Source organism: Triticum aestivum, chromosome 7D (genome assembly GCF_018294505.1).
Source record: "Triticum aestivum cultivar Chinese Spring chromosome 7D, IWGSC CS RefSeq v2.1, whole genome shotgun sequence".
NCBI lineage: Eukaryota > Viridiplantae > Streptophyta > Magnoliopsida > Poales > Poaceae > Triticum > Triticum aestivum.
In genome coordinates this window covers 387,005,944-387,019,433 of record NC_057814.1, presented here as the reverse complement: position 1 = coordinate 387,019,433, position 13,490 = coordinate 387,005,944, and positions in this window count along the sequence as shown.

Here is a 13,490-nt window from a genome sequence, read left to right as displayed (position 1 = left end):
TTGCTCCTCTTTTCCTTCATCTCCAGCTTTCTCCTTTCCTTTGTCTGTACCCTTTCCCTTTTTAGTAGCTTGAATTCCTTGCTTCCCTGCGTCCTTTTTGTCCTCATGTTCATCCATATCCACATTGTATGCATATAAATCATCATCAACATCACTAATGTCATAGTCACTGTCTACTGTGGCACCAGGATCAAAGTCTGAATCATCTGAATCACTGTCAACAGTTGAATCTTCTGCTCCCATTTCATATGAAGACTTCATGCCTTCTTGTTCTGCTGCTCACTGCTTCTTGCTTACTAACATTTCTTGTGAATTTTCTCTGGTTCTGATGGTTGTATGTCAATGGCCTCTGGCTCTACCATATTTGCGTCTTCATGATTGCCAACATAGCAGTTCCTCTTTGCAAGCACATAATTACTAACATCACCCGTTGGACTCTCTAGGTAAATCACCTGTATAGGAATAGGATGATATACATGCTCTGCCTCTTCATTTACACATTCATCTACATGTTCTGCATCTTCATTTTCATATCTACCATTCTCTGGTGTACATGTGCTGCTTCACTACTTTCTGGCTCATTGTTCCTAGTCTTTGTTGGACTGAACACTGGAGGCAGGTGGGTTATTGGGAAATTCACCACATCATCCTTCGTAAGATTAGCATCCAAGCTATCATAATGGTCCATATAAAAGACTGAATGAGTTGTGGCCAAGAGACAGAAATGTTAGCATCTGATCAGTGTCTTCATCACCTCTGATTTCTCTCAAACTGTTCTGCTTGATTAACAAAATAGGAATCAAATAGTACACCTTTAATCCGCCTGCCATCTCCCACCCAATCTCCCCAACTAAATGTTCAACCATAACTGGAGACCATGTCACAACATCTAGTTCATCATACCACACAACATGAGCATTGACATAAGAACGGTTGCTACCACGTCCAAGGAAATATCCACCATGGTTGAACTGAACAATTTTTCTCCATGCACCTTGGAAGAATAAAACACGTACATATGCATCGGAATCAACTACAAGGCACTTCCTTTACAAAGCTAAAACCCTACTCCAAAACTTCCAAATCACATATAAAACCCTAGTGAAATCAACACTCCAATGCGGGAAACCCTATCTAACTACCTCAAAATTGATGATCCCAAACGAAATATTGCCGACTAAAACATGTACAAATGCATCAGAATCAACTACAAGGTACCTCCTTTGTATAGCTAAAAACCTACTCCGAAACCCCCAAATCATGCGGAAAACCCTAGCGAAATCTCTACTCCAATGTGGGCAACCCTATCAAACTAACCCAAGATTGTTGATGCCGAAACGAAATATTGCAGATTAACAACCCAAGAATCCAAGGCTTGACGAAAAAGATTGGGGCTTACTGTAGCTTGGGGCGGCGCACTGTCAGGGCGACGAACAGGGGCCATTACTGCCACACCTATGCACCCACAGACGAACAGGGGTTGACGAACCACGCATCTTGACCCTCTTGACACCTCTCCGTCGGCGATGAGCCGGTGGCAGCGGCGATCACCTTCCTCTCCCATGCATCGCACCCTATTTCGGTGTGATCGAAGACGAACATGTAAGGGGATTTGATCCGTTCCAACGACACTAGGGGGACACTAGGGGGTTTTGTGAAAAACGACACGCAGACGGCCGCTTCCTGCCAGCTAGCGCGGTGGAGTGGTCAACACGTGGTCAACAACGCCGCGTACAGGCTCAATACGCTCAACAATGACCGTATAATCACGTCTTGTCATATTTAGTGCATGTAATTGCCCGTAATGGATATATTCTTGGGTAGGGTGACCAAAGTGGGCACACGACACAAGTTAAGTGACTGGCGGTGCATTTTTCTCTTTTAACTACCATGGCACCCACTTAAAATCGCTAATGTTAAGAGCAACTCCAACGCAGCGACCCAAAACGTCCGCCTACGTCCATTTGGGTCGGCACGGACATAAGTTGAGGCCCAACGCGCCGACCCAAACCCAAAATGCGCCCGCTTCGCGTCCGTGCCGACGCATTTGTGGCCGAAATGCGTCGGCGCAGACGTGAAACGGACGCCTCGCGTGCCTTCTCAGTGTCCGCCGCGTGCCCACCTGGCGGCCGCCCAACTACCGCGGTCAACTTAATTTATTACGACCGCCCACCTCCGGCCCACGTGTCAGCGACGGCGGTTGACCTTTTTTTATCCGAGCGTGTGGGGGGTCCGTGATGCGGCTTGAACTACGTCGGTATTTCCCCAAAGAGGAAGGGACAGCTACAGTAGGTATTTCCCTCAGTAATGTGACCAAGGTTATCAAACCAGTAGGAGAACCACGCAACACCACATAAACAGCTCCTGCACACAAAAAACAAATACTTGCAACCCGACGTAAGGGAGGGGTTGTCAATCCCTCACAGGTAAAAAATAGCAACTAACACTGGGCACTATGTCAATAGGTTAGTCACAAAAAATGATATAGATTTTCTATAAAATGATTGTAAAACTTTCAAGAATGATAATACATGCTAGATATATCATAGGCGGTTCCCAAACAGAAAATAAAGTTTATTCCTTTTTCCATCATACTTTCACATTCCACGACTAACCGAATCCACGGGTGCCGTCCATACCAACACTTTCCAAGGAATTTATTATTTGACAACATAAAGTCAATTCATTTTTCATTTCGGGACTGGGCATCCCTAATACCTTTGTCGTACTCTTGTGCAATGACAAGTGAATAAACACTCATCTTGAGAATCACACATCTAGCATGGAAATATATCAGCCACCCCCTACCGTTTCATGAGCGGTACGAGGACATAAAAGAGAAGTTTATTTTGAAAATTAGAGATGTCACATGCAAATTTTCTTAGAACGGCAAAAGAATAGCGCATATAGGTAGATATAGTGGACTCATATGGCAAAACTGGTTTAAGGATTTTGGATGCACAAGTAGTGATCATACTTAGTGCAAATGAAGGCTAGCAAAAGATTGAGAAGCATCCAACTAAGAAACGAAAAATCTCATAAGTGAGCATTAAGCATAACTAACACCGAATAATGCACCACAAGTAGGATGTAATTTCATTGCATAACTATTGACTTTCGTGCTTGCATAGGGAATCACAAACCTTAACACCAATATTATTACTAAAGCATAATTACTGATCAACATGACTCACATATGACTATCATCATATCTCAAAACTATTACAAAGAATCAAGTTTATTTTGTCCAATGATCTTCATGAAAGTTTTTATTATATCCTCCTTGGATATCTATCACTTTGGAACTAGTCCATATGTTGCTTTTAATAAACTCAAACAAATATAAGTGAAGAACATGAGCATCATATTTCTTTCTCTCAAATTAATCTAAGTGAAGCATGAGAGAATTTCTACAAAGATAACAAAGCACACCGTGCTCAAAAAGATATAAGTGAAGCACTACAGCAATTCCAAGGCTCTAAAAAATTTAAGTGAAGCATAGGAGCAAGCATAACATAATTTGGCTCTCCAAAATAGGTGTGTACAGCAAGGATTCTTATTAAAAAATTAAAAAGAAAAACAAACAAAGACTCATATCATACAAGACGCTCCAAGCAAAATTCATAATATGTGACGAATAAAAATATAGTTTCAAGTAAAATACCGATGGTTGTTAGAAGAAAGAGGGGATGCCACTCGGGGGCATCCCCAAGCTTATTTGCTTGATACTTCTTGAATATTATCTTGGGGTGCCTCAGGCATCCCCAAGCTTAGATTTTTGCTAATCCTTATTCCTTTGTCCATCGCGATCTCACCCAAAACTTGAAAACTTCAATCACACAAAACTCAACAAAACTTCGTGAGATCCGTTAGTATAAGAAAGCAAATCACTACTTTAAGTACTGTTGCAAACCCATTCATATTTTGTTATTGTATTATATCTACTGTATTTTAACTTTTCCATGGCAAAAACTCTTCAAAGGAAACCATAGAATCATCAAAACAAGCACATAACACAACCAAAACAGAATCTGTCAAAAACAGAACAGTCTGTAGCAATCTAAATATTTCGAATACTTATGTAACTCCAAAAATTCTGAAAAATTAGGACAACTTGAGCAATTTGTATATTAATCTTCTGCAAAAAGAATATGTATTTTATCACGCTTCTGTTGAAAATGAGAATTATTTTCGTGAGCGCAAAAGTTTCTTTTTTCCAGCAAAATCAAATCAACTATCACCCAACATGATCCCAAAGGCTTTGCTTGGCACAAACACTAATTAAAACACCAAAGACACAATCATAACAGTATCATAATTGTGCTAACACTCAAGAACAGAAAGAAAAAGATAAAAATAAATTTTATTCATTGGGTTGCCTCCCAACAAGCTCTTTCTTTATAACCATTAAGATATGCTTAAGATTTTATTGATACCCACATGAAAGATAAGAATTGAAACACAAAAAGAGCATCATAAAACATGTGACAAACACACTTAAGTCTAACATACTTCCTATGCATAGGCATTTTATAGGAGAACAAATTATCAAGACAAGAAAAACCTAGCATATGCAAGGGAAAAGAATAAAACATTGACAATCTCAACATAATGAGAGGTAATTTAGTAACATGAAAAAATTTACAACCATATTTCCCTCTCTCATAATAATTACATGTGGGATCACATTCAAATTCAACAATATAGATATCACATAACATATCATCTATCTGATCCACATGCATGCAAAGTTCACACTCTTCCAAGATAGTGGGATTATCATCAAATAAAGTCATGACCTCTCCAAACCCACTTTTATCGAAAAAATCACAAGATTGATAATTCTCCAAAGTAGTGGGATCATTAACACCTAAAGTTGACACTCTTCCAAACCCATTTTCAATATTATTGCCAACATATTCATCATGAGGTTTAAATAAATTTTCAAGATCATAAGAATCATTATCACCCCAATCATGATCATTGCAATAAGTAGTGGACATAGCAAAACAAGCATCCCCAAGCTTGGGGTCTTGCATATCACTAACACAATTGCCATTAATAGAATTTATAAAAACATCACTGCAATTGTGACGCCCCCGATTCAATCGTACACTAATCATACACGCAAACGTGTACGATCAAGATCAGGGACTCACGGGAAGATATCACAACACAACTCTAAAATTAAAATAAGTCATACAAGCATCATAATACAAGCCAGGGGCTCGAGGGCTCGAATACAAGTGCTCGATCATAGACGAGTCAGCAGAAGCAACAATATCTGAGTACAGACATAAGTTAAACAAGTTTGCCTTAAGAAGGCTAGCACAAACTGGGAAACAGATCGAAAGAGGTGCAGGCCTCCTGCCTGGGATCCTCCTAAACTACTCCTGGTCGTCGTCAGCGGCCTGCACGTAGTAGTAGGCACCTCCAGTGTAGTAAGAGTCGTCGTCGACGGTGGCGTCTGGCTCCTGGGCTCCAGCATCTCGTTGCGACAACCAGGTAGAATGGAAAGGGGGAAAAGAGGGAGAAAAGCAACCGTGAGTACTCATCCAAAGTACTCGCAAGCAAGGATCTACACTACTTATGCATGGGTATCTGTGTAAAGGGGCAATATCGGTGGACTGAACTGCAGAAAGCCAGAATAAGAGGGGGATAGCTAATCCTGTCGAAGACTACGCTTCTGGCAGCCTCCATCTTGCGGCATGTAGAAGAGAGTAGATGGTAAGTTCACCAAGTAGCATCGTATAGCATAATCCTACCCGGCGATCCCCTCCTCGTCGCCCTGTTAGAGAGCGATCACCGGGTTATATCTGGCACTTGGAAAGGTGTGTTTTATTAAATATCCGGTTCTAGTTGTCATAAGGTCAAGGTACAACTCCAAGTCGTCCTGTTACCGAAGATCACGGCTATTCGAATAGATAAACTTCCCTGCAGGGGTGCACCACATAACCCAACACGCTCGATCCCATTTGGCCGGACACACTTTTCTGGGTCATGCCCGGCCGCGGAAGATCAACACGTCGCAGCCCCACCTAGGCACAACAGAGAGGTCAGCACGCCGGTCTAAATCCTATGGCGCAGGGGTCTGGGCCCATCGCCCATTGCACACCTGCACGTTGCGTGGGCGGCCGGAAGCAGACCTAGCCTAGCAGGCGTTCCAGTCCAATCCAGCGCGCGCCGCTCAGTCGCTAACGTCAAGAAGGCTTCGGCTGATACCACGACGTCGAGTGCCCATAACTGTTCCCGCGTAGTTGGTTAGTGTGTATAGGCCAGTGGCCAGACTCAGATCAAATACCAAGATCTCGTTAAGCGTGTTAAGTATCCGCGAACGTCGACCAGGGCCAGGCCCACCTCTCTCCTAGGTGGTCTCAACCTGCCCTGTCGCTCCGCCACAAAGTAACAGTCGGGGGCCGTCGGGAACCCATGCCCACCTCTACCGGGATGGAGCCACCTACCCCTTCAGCCCCATCTCCGAACAGTATCATAAGTACTGTAACAGTTTAAAGTATATAGCATATGCCCGTGATCACCCCCGAAGTGTGTAGGGGATCGTAGCAGAAATTTAAAATTTTCTACGCATCACCAAGATCCATCTATGGAGTTTACTAGCAACGAGAGGGAAGGAGTGCATCTACATACCCTTGTAGATCGCGAGCGGAAGCGTTCAAGTGAACGGGGTTGATGGAGTCGTACTCGTCGTGATCCAAATCACCGATGACCGAGCGCCGAACGGACGGCACCTCCGCGTTCAACACACGTACGGAGCAGCGATGTCTCCTCCTTCTTGATCCAGCAAGGGGGAAGGAGAGGTTGATGGACATCCAGCAGCACGACTGCGTGGTGGTGGAAGTAGCGGGGATCTCGGCAGGGCTTCGCCAAGCGCAAGCGGGAGGGAGAGGTGTCACGGGAGGGAGAGGGAGGCGCCAGGGGCTGTGGTGCTGCTGCCCACCCTTCCCCCCACTATATATAGGGGTCCTGGGGGGCGCCGGCCCCCTGGAGATCCCATCTGAGGGGGGGGGGGGCGGCGGCCAAGGGGGTGGCTTGCCCCCCAAGCCAAGTGGGGCGCCCCCCACCCCCAGGGTTTCCAACCCTAGGCGCAGGGGGAGGCCCAAGGGGGGGGCCCCAGCCCACTAGGGGCTGGTTCACTTCCCACTTCAGCCCATGGGGCCCTCCGGGATAGGTGGCCCCACCCGGTGGACCCCCGGGACCCTTCCGGTGGTCCCGGTACAATACCGATAACCCCCAAATCTTTCCCGGTGGCCGAAACTGGACTTCCTATATATAATTCTTCACCTCCGGACCATTCCGGAACTCCTCATGACGTCCGGGATCTCATCCGGGACTTCGAACAACTTTCGGGTTTCTGCATACTAATATCTCTACAACCCTAGCATCACCGAACCTTAAGTGTGTAGACCCTACGGGTTCGGGAGACATGCAGACATGCCCGAGACGACTCTTCGGTCAATAACCAACAGCGGGATCTGGATACCCATGTTGGCTCCCACATGTTCCACGATGATCTCATCGGATGAACCACGATGTCGAGGATTCAATCAATCCCGTATACAATTCCCTTTGTCAAGCGGTATGTTACTTGCCCGAGATTCGATTGTCGGTATCCCAATACCTTGTTCAATCTCGTTACCGGCAAGTCTCTTTACTCGTACCATAATGCATGATCGCGTGGCTAACTCCTTAGTCACATTGAGCTCATTATGATGATGCATTACCGAGTGGGCCCAGAGATACCTCTCCGTCACACGGAGTGACAAATCCCAGTCTCGATCCGTGTCAACCCAACAGACACTTTCAGAGATACCTGTAGTGTACCTTTATAGTCACCCAGTTACGTTGTGACGTTTGGTACACCCAAAGCACTCCTACGGCATCTGGGAGTTACACGATCTCATGGTCTAAGGAAAAGATACTTGACATTGGAAAAAGCTCTAGCAGACGAACTACACGATCTTTGCGCTATGCTTAGGATTGGGTCTTGTCCATCACATCATTCTCCTAATGATGTGATCCCGTTATCAATGACATCCAATGTCCATAGTCAAGAAACCATGACTATCTGTTGATCAACGAGCTAGTCAACTAGAGGCTTACTAGGGACACGTTGTGGTCTATGTATTCACACATGTATTATGATTTCCGGATAACACAATTATAGCATGAACAATAGACAATTATCATGAACAAGGAAATATAATAATAAGCATTTTATTATTGACTCTAGGGCATATTTCCAACAGTCTCCCACTTGCACTAGAGTCAATAATCTAGTTACATTGTGATGAATCGAACACCCATAGAGTTCTGGTGTTGATCATGTTTTGCTCTAGGGAGAGGTTTAGTCAACGGATCTGCTACATTCAGGTCCGTATGTACTTTACAAATATCTATGTCTCCATTTTGAACACTTTCACGAATGGAGTTGAAGCGACGCTTGATATGCCTGGTCTTCCTGTGAAACCTGGGCTCCTTGGCAAGGGCAATAGCTCCAGTGTTGTCACAGAAGAGAGTCATCGGGCCCGGCGCATTGGGAATCACCCCTAGGTCGGTAATGAACTCCTTCATCCAGATTGCTTCCTGTGCTGCCTCTGAGGCCGCCATGTACTCCGCTTCACAAGTTGATCCCGCCACGACGCTTTGCTTGCAACTGCACCAGCTTACTACACCTCCATTCAAAATATACACGTATCCGGTTTGTGACTTCGAGTCATCCAGATCTGTGTCGAAGCTAGCATCGACGTAACCCTTTACCACGAGCTCTTCGTCACCTCCATAAACGAGAAACATATTCTTAGTCCTCTTCAGGTACTTCAGGATATTCTTGACCGCTGTCCAGTGTTCCATGCCGGGATTACTTTGGTACCTTCCTACCAAACTTACGGCAAGGTTTACATCAGGTCTGGTACACAGCATGGCATACATAATAGACCCTATGGCCGAGGCATAGGGGATGACACTCATCTTCTCTCTATCTTCTGCCGTGGTCGGGCATTGAGCCGTGCTCAATTGCACACCTTGCAATACAGGCAAGAACCCCTTCTTGGACTGATCCATATTGAACTTCTTCAATATCTTGTCAAGGTACGTACTCTGTGAAAGACCAATGAGGCGTCTTGATCTATCTCTATAGATCTTGATGCCTAATATATAAGCAGCTTCTCCAAGGTCCTTCATTGAAAAACACTTATTCAAATAGGCCTTTATACTTTCCAAGAATTCTATATCATTTCCCATCAATAGTATGTCATCCACATATAATATGAGAAATGCTACAGAGCTCCCACTCACTTTCTTGTAAACACAGGCTTCTCCATAAGTCTGTGTAAACCCAAACGCTTTGATCATCTCATCAAATCGAATGTTCCAACTCCGAGATGCTTGCACCAGCCCATAGATGGAGCGTTGGAGCTTGCATACCTTGTTAGCATTCTTAGGATCGACAAAACCTTCCGGCTGCATCATATACAATTCTTCCTTAAGAAAGCCATTAAGGAATGCCGTTTTGACGTCCATTTGCCATATCTCATAATCATAGAATGCGGCAATTGCTAACATGATTCAGACGGACTTCAGCTTTGCTACGGGTGAGAAAGTCTCATCGTAGTCAACCCCTTGAACTTGTCGATAACCCTTAGCGACAAGTTGAGCCTTATAGATGGTCACATTACCATCCGCGTCTGTCTTCTTCTTAAAGATCCATTTATTTTCTATGGCTCGCCGATCATCGGGCAAGTCAGTCAAAGTCCATACTTCGTTTTCATACATGGATCCTATCTCGGATTGCATGCCTTCAAGCCATTTGTTGGAATCCGGGCCCGCCTTCGCTTCTTCATAGTTCGAAGGTTCACCGTTGTCTAACAACATGATTTCCAGGACAGGGTTGCCGTACCACTCTGGTGCGGAACGTGTCCTTGTGGACCTACGAAGTTCAGCAGTAACTTGATCCGAAGCTTCATGATCATCATAATTAACTTCCTCCCCAGTCGGTGTAGGCACCACAGGAACATCTTCCCGTGCTGCGCTACTTTCCGGTTCAGAAGGGGTGACTATCACCTCATCAAGTTCCACTTTCCTCCCACTTACTTCCTTCGAGAGAAACTCTTTCTCCAGAAAGGGCCCGTTCTTGGCAACAAAGATCTTGCCTTCGGATCTAAGGTAGAAGGTATACCCAATGGTTTCCTTAGGGTATCCTATGAAGACGCATTTCTTCGACTTGGGTTCGAGCTTTTCAGGTTGAAGTTTCTTGACATAAGCATCGCATCCCCAAACTTTTAGAAACGACAGCTTAGGTTTCTTCCCAAACCATAATTCATACGGTGTCGTCTCAACGGATTTCGACGGAGCCCTATTTAAAGTGAATGCGGCAGTCTCTAAAGCATAGCCCCAAAATGAGAGCGGTAGATCGGTAAGAGACATCATAGATCGCACCATATCCAATAGAGTGCGATTACGACGTTCGGACACACCGTTACGCTGAGGTGTTCCAGGCGGCGTGAGTTGTGAAACGATTCCACATTTCCTTAAGTGCGTACCAAATTTGTGACTTAAATATTCTCCTCCATGATCTGATCATAAGAACTTTATTTTCCTGTCACGTTGATTCTCAACCTCACTCTGAAATTCCTTGAACTTTTCAAAGGTCTCACACTTGTGTTTCATTAGGTAGACATACCCATATCTACTCAAGTCATTAGTGAGAGTGAGAACATAACGATAGCCACCGCGAGCCTCAACACTCATTGGACCGCACACATCAGTATGTATGATTTCCAATAAGTTGGTTGCTCGTTCCATTGTTCCGGAGAACGGAGTCTTGGTCATCTTTCCCATGAGGCATGGTTCGCATGTGTCAAATGATTCATAATCGAGAGACTCTAAAAGTCCATCAGCATGGAGCTTCTTCATGCGCTTGACACCAATGTGACCAAGGCGGCAATGCCACAAGTATGTGGGACTATCGTTATCAACTTTACATCTTTTGGTATTCACACTATGAATATGTGTAACATCACGTTCGAGATTCATTAAGAATAAACCATTGACCAGCGGGGCATGACCATAAAACATATCTCTCATATAAAGAGAACAACCATTATTCTCGGATTCAAATGAGTAGCCATCTCGCATTAAACGAGATCCAGATACAATGTTCATGCTCAAAGCTGGCACTAAATAACAATTATTGAGGTTTAAAACTAATCCCATAGGTAAATGTAGAGGTAGCGTGCCGACGGCGATCACATCGACCTTGGAACCATTCCCGACGCGCATCGTCACCTCGTCCTTCGCCAGTCTCCGTTTATTCCGCAGCTCCTGTTTTGAGTTACAAATATGAGCAACCGCACCGGTATCAAATACCCAGGAGCTACTACGAGTACTGGTAAGGTACACATCAGTTACATGTATATCACATATACCTTTGGTGTTGCCGGCCTTCTTGTCCGCTAAGTATTTGGGGCAGTTCCGCTTCCAGTGACCACTTCCCTTGCAATAAAAGCACTCAGTCTCAGGCTTGGGTCCATTTCTTGGCTTCTTCCCGGCAACTGGCTTACCGGGCGCGGCAACTCCCTTGCCGTCTTTCTTGAAGTTCTTCTTACCCTTGCCTTTCTTGAACTTAGTGGTTTTATTCACCATCAACACTTGATGTTCCTTTTTGATCTCCACCTCCACTGATTTCAGCATTGAATATACCTCAGGGATGGTCTTTTCCATCCCCTGCATATTGAAGTTCATCACAAAGCTCTTGTAGCTTGGTGGAAGCGACTGAAGGATTCTGTCAATGACCGCGTCATCCGGGAGATTAACTCCCAGCTGAGACAAGCGGCTGTGTAACCCAGACATTTTGAGTATGTGCTCACTGACAGAACTATTTTCCTCCATTTTACAACTGAAGAACTTGTCGGAGACTTCATATCTCTCGACTCGGGCATGAGCTTGGAAAACCATTTTTAGCTCTTCGAACATCTCATATGCTCCGTGTTTCTCAAAACGCTTTTGGAGCCCCGGTTCTAAGCTGTAAAGCATGCTGCACTGAACGAGGGAGTAATCATCAGCACGAGACTGCCAAGCGTTCATAACGTCTTGGTTCTCTGGGATGGGTGCTTCACCTAGCGGTGCTTCTAGGACATAATCTTTCTTGGCAGCTATGAGGATGATCCTCAGGTTCCGGACCCAGTCCGTATAGTTGCTGCCATCATCTTTCAGCTTGGTTTTCTCTAGGAACGTGTTGAAGTTGAGGGCAACGTGGGCCATTTGATCTACAAGACATATTGTAAAGATTTTAGACTAAGTTCATGATAATTAAGTTCATTTAATCAAATTATTCAATGAACTCCCACTCAGATAGACATCCCTCTAGTCATCTAAGTGAAACATGATCCGAGTTTAACTAGGCCGTGTCCGACAATCACGTGAGATGGACTAGTCAATATCGGTGAACATCTTCATGTTGATCGTATCTTCTATACGACTCATGCTCGACCTTTCGGTCTTCCGTGTTCCGAGGCCATGTCTGTACATGCTAGGCTCGTCAAGTCAACCTAAGTGTATTGTGTGTGTTCCGAGGCCATGTCTGTACATGCTAGGCTCGTCAACACCCGTTGTATGCGAATGTTAGAATCTATCACACCCGATCATCACGTGGTGCTTCGAAACAACGAACCTTCGCAACGGTGCACAGTTAGGGGGAACACTTTCTTGAAATTATTATAAGGGATCATCTTACTTACTACCGTCGTTCTAAGCAAATAAGATGTAAAACATGATAAACATCACATGCAATCAAATAGTGACATGATATGGCCAATATCATTTTGCTCCTTTGATCTCCATCTTCGGGGCGCCATGATCATCTTCGTCACAGGCATGACACCATGATCTCCATCATCATGATCTCCATCATCGTGTCTTCATGAAGTTGTCATGCCAACGATTACTTCTACTTCTACGGCTAACGTGTTTAGCAATAAAGTAAAGTAATTTACATGGCGTTATTCAATGACACGCAGGTCATACAAAAAATAAAGACAACTCCTATGGCTCCTGCCGGTTGTCATACTCATCGACATGCAAGTCGTGATTCCTATTACAAGAACATGATCAATCTCATACATCACATATATCTCATTCATCACATCCTTTTGGCCATATCACATCACAAGGCACATGCTGCAAAAACAAGTTAGACGTCCTCTAATTGTTGTTGCATGTTTTTACGTGGCTTCTATAGGTTTCTAGCAAGAACGTTTCTTACCTATGTAAAACCACAACGTGATATGCCAATTTCTATTTACCCTTCATAAGGACCCTTTTCATCGAATCCGTTCCGACTAAAGTGGGAGAGACACACACCCGCTAGCCACCTTATGCAACTAGTGCATGTCAGTCGGTGGAACCTGTCTCACGTAAGCGTACGTGTAAGGTCGGTCCGGGCCGCTTCATCCCACGATGCCGCCGAAACAAGATAA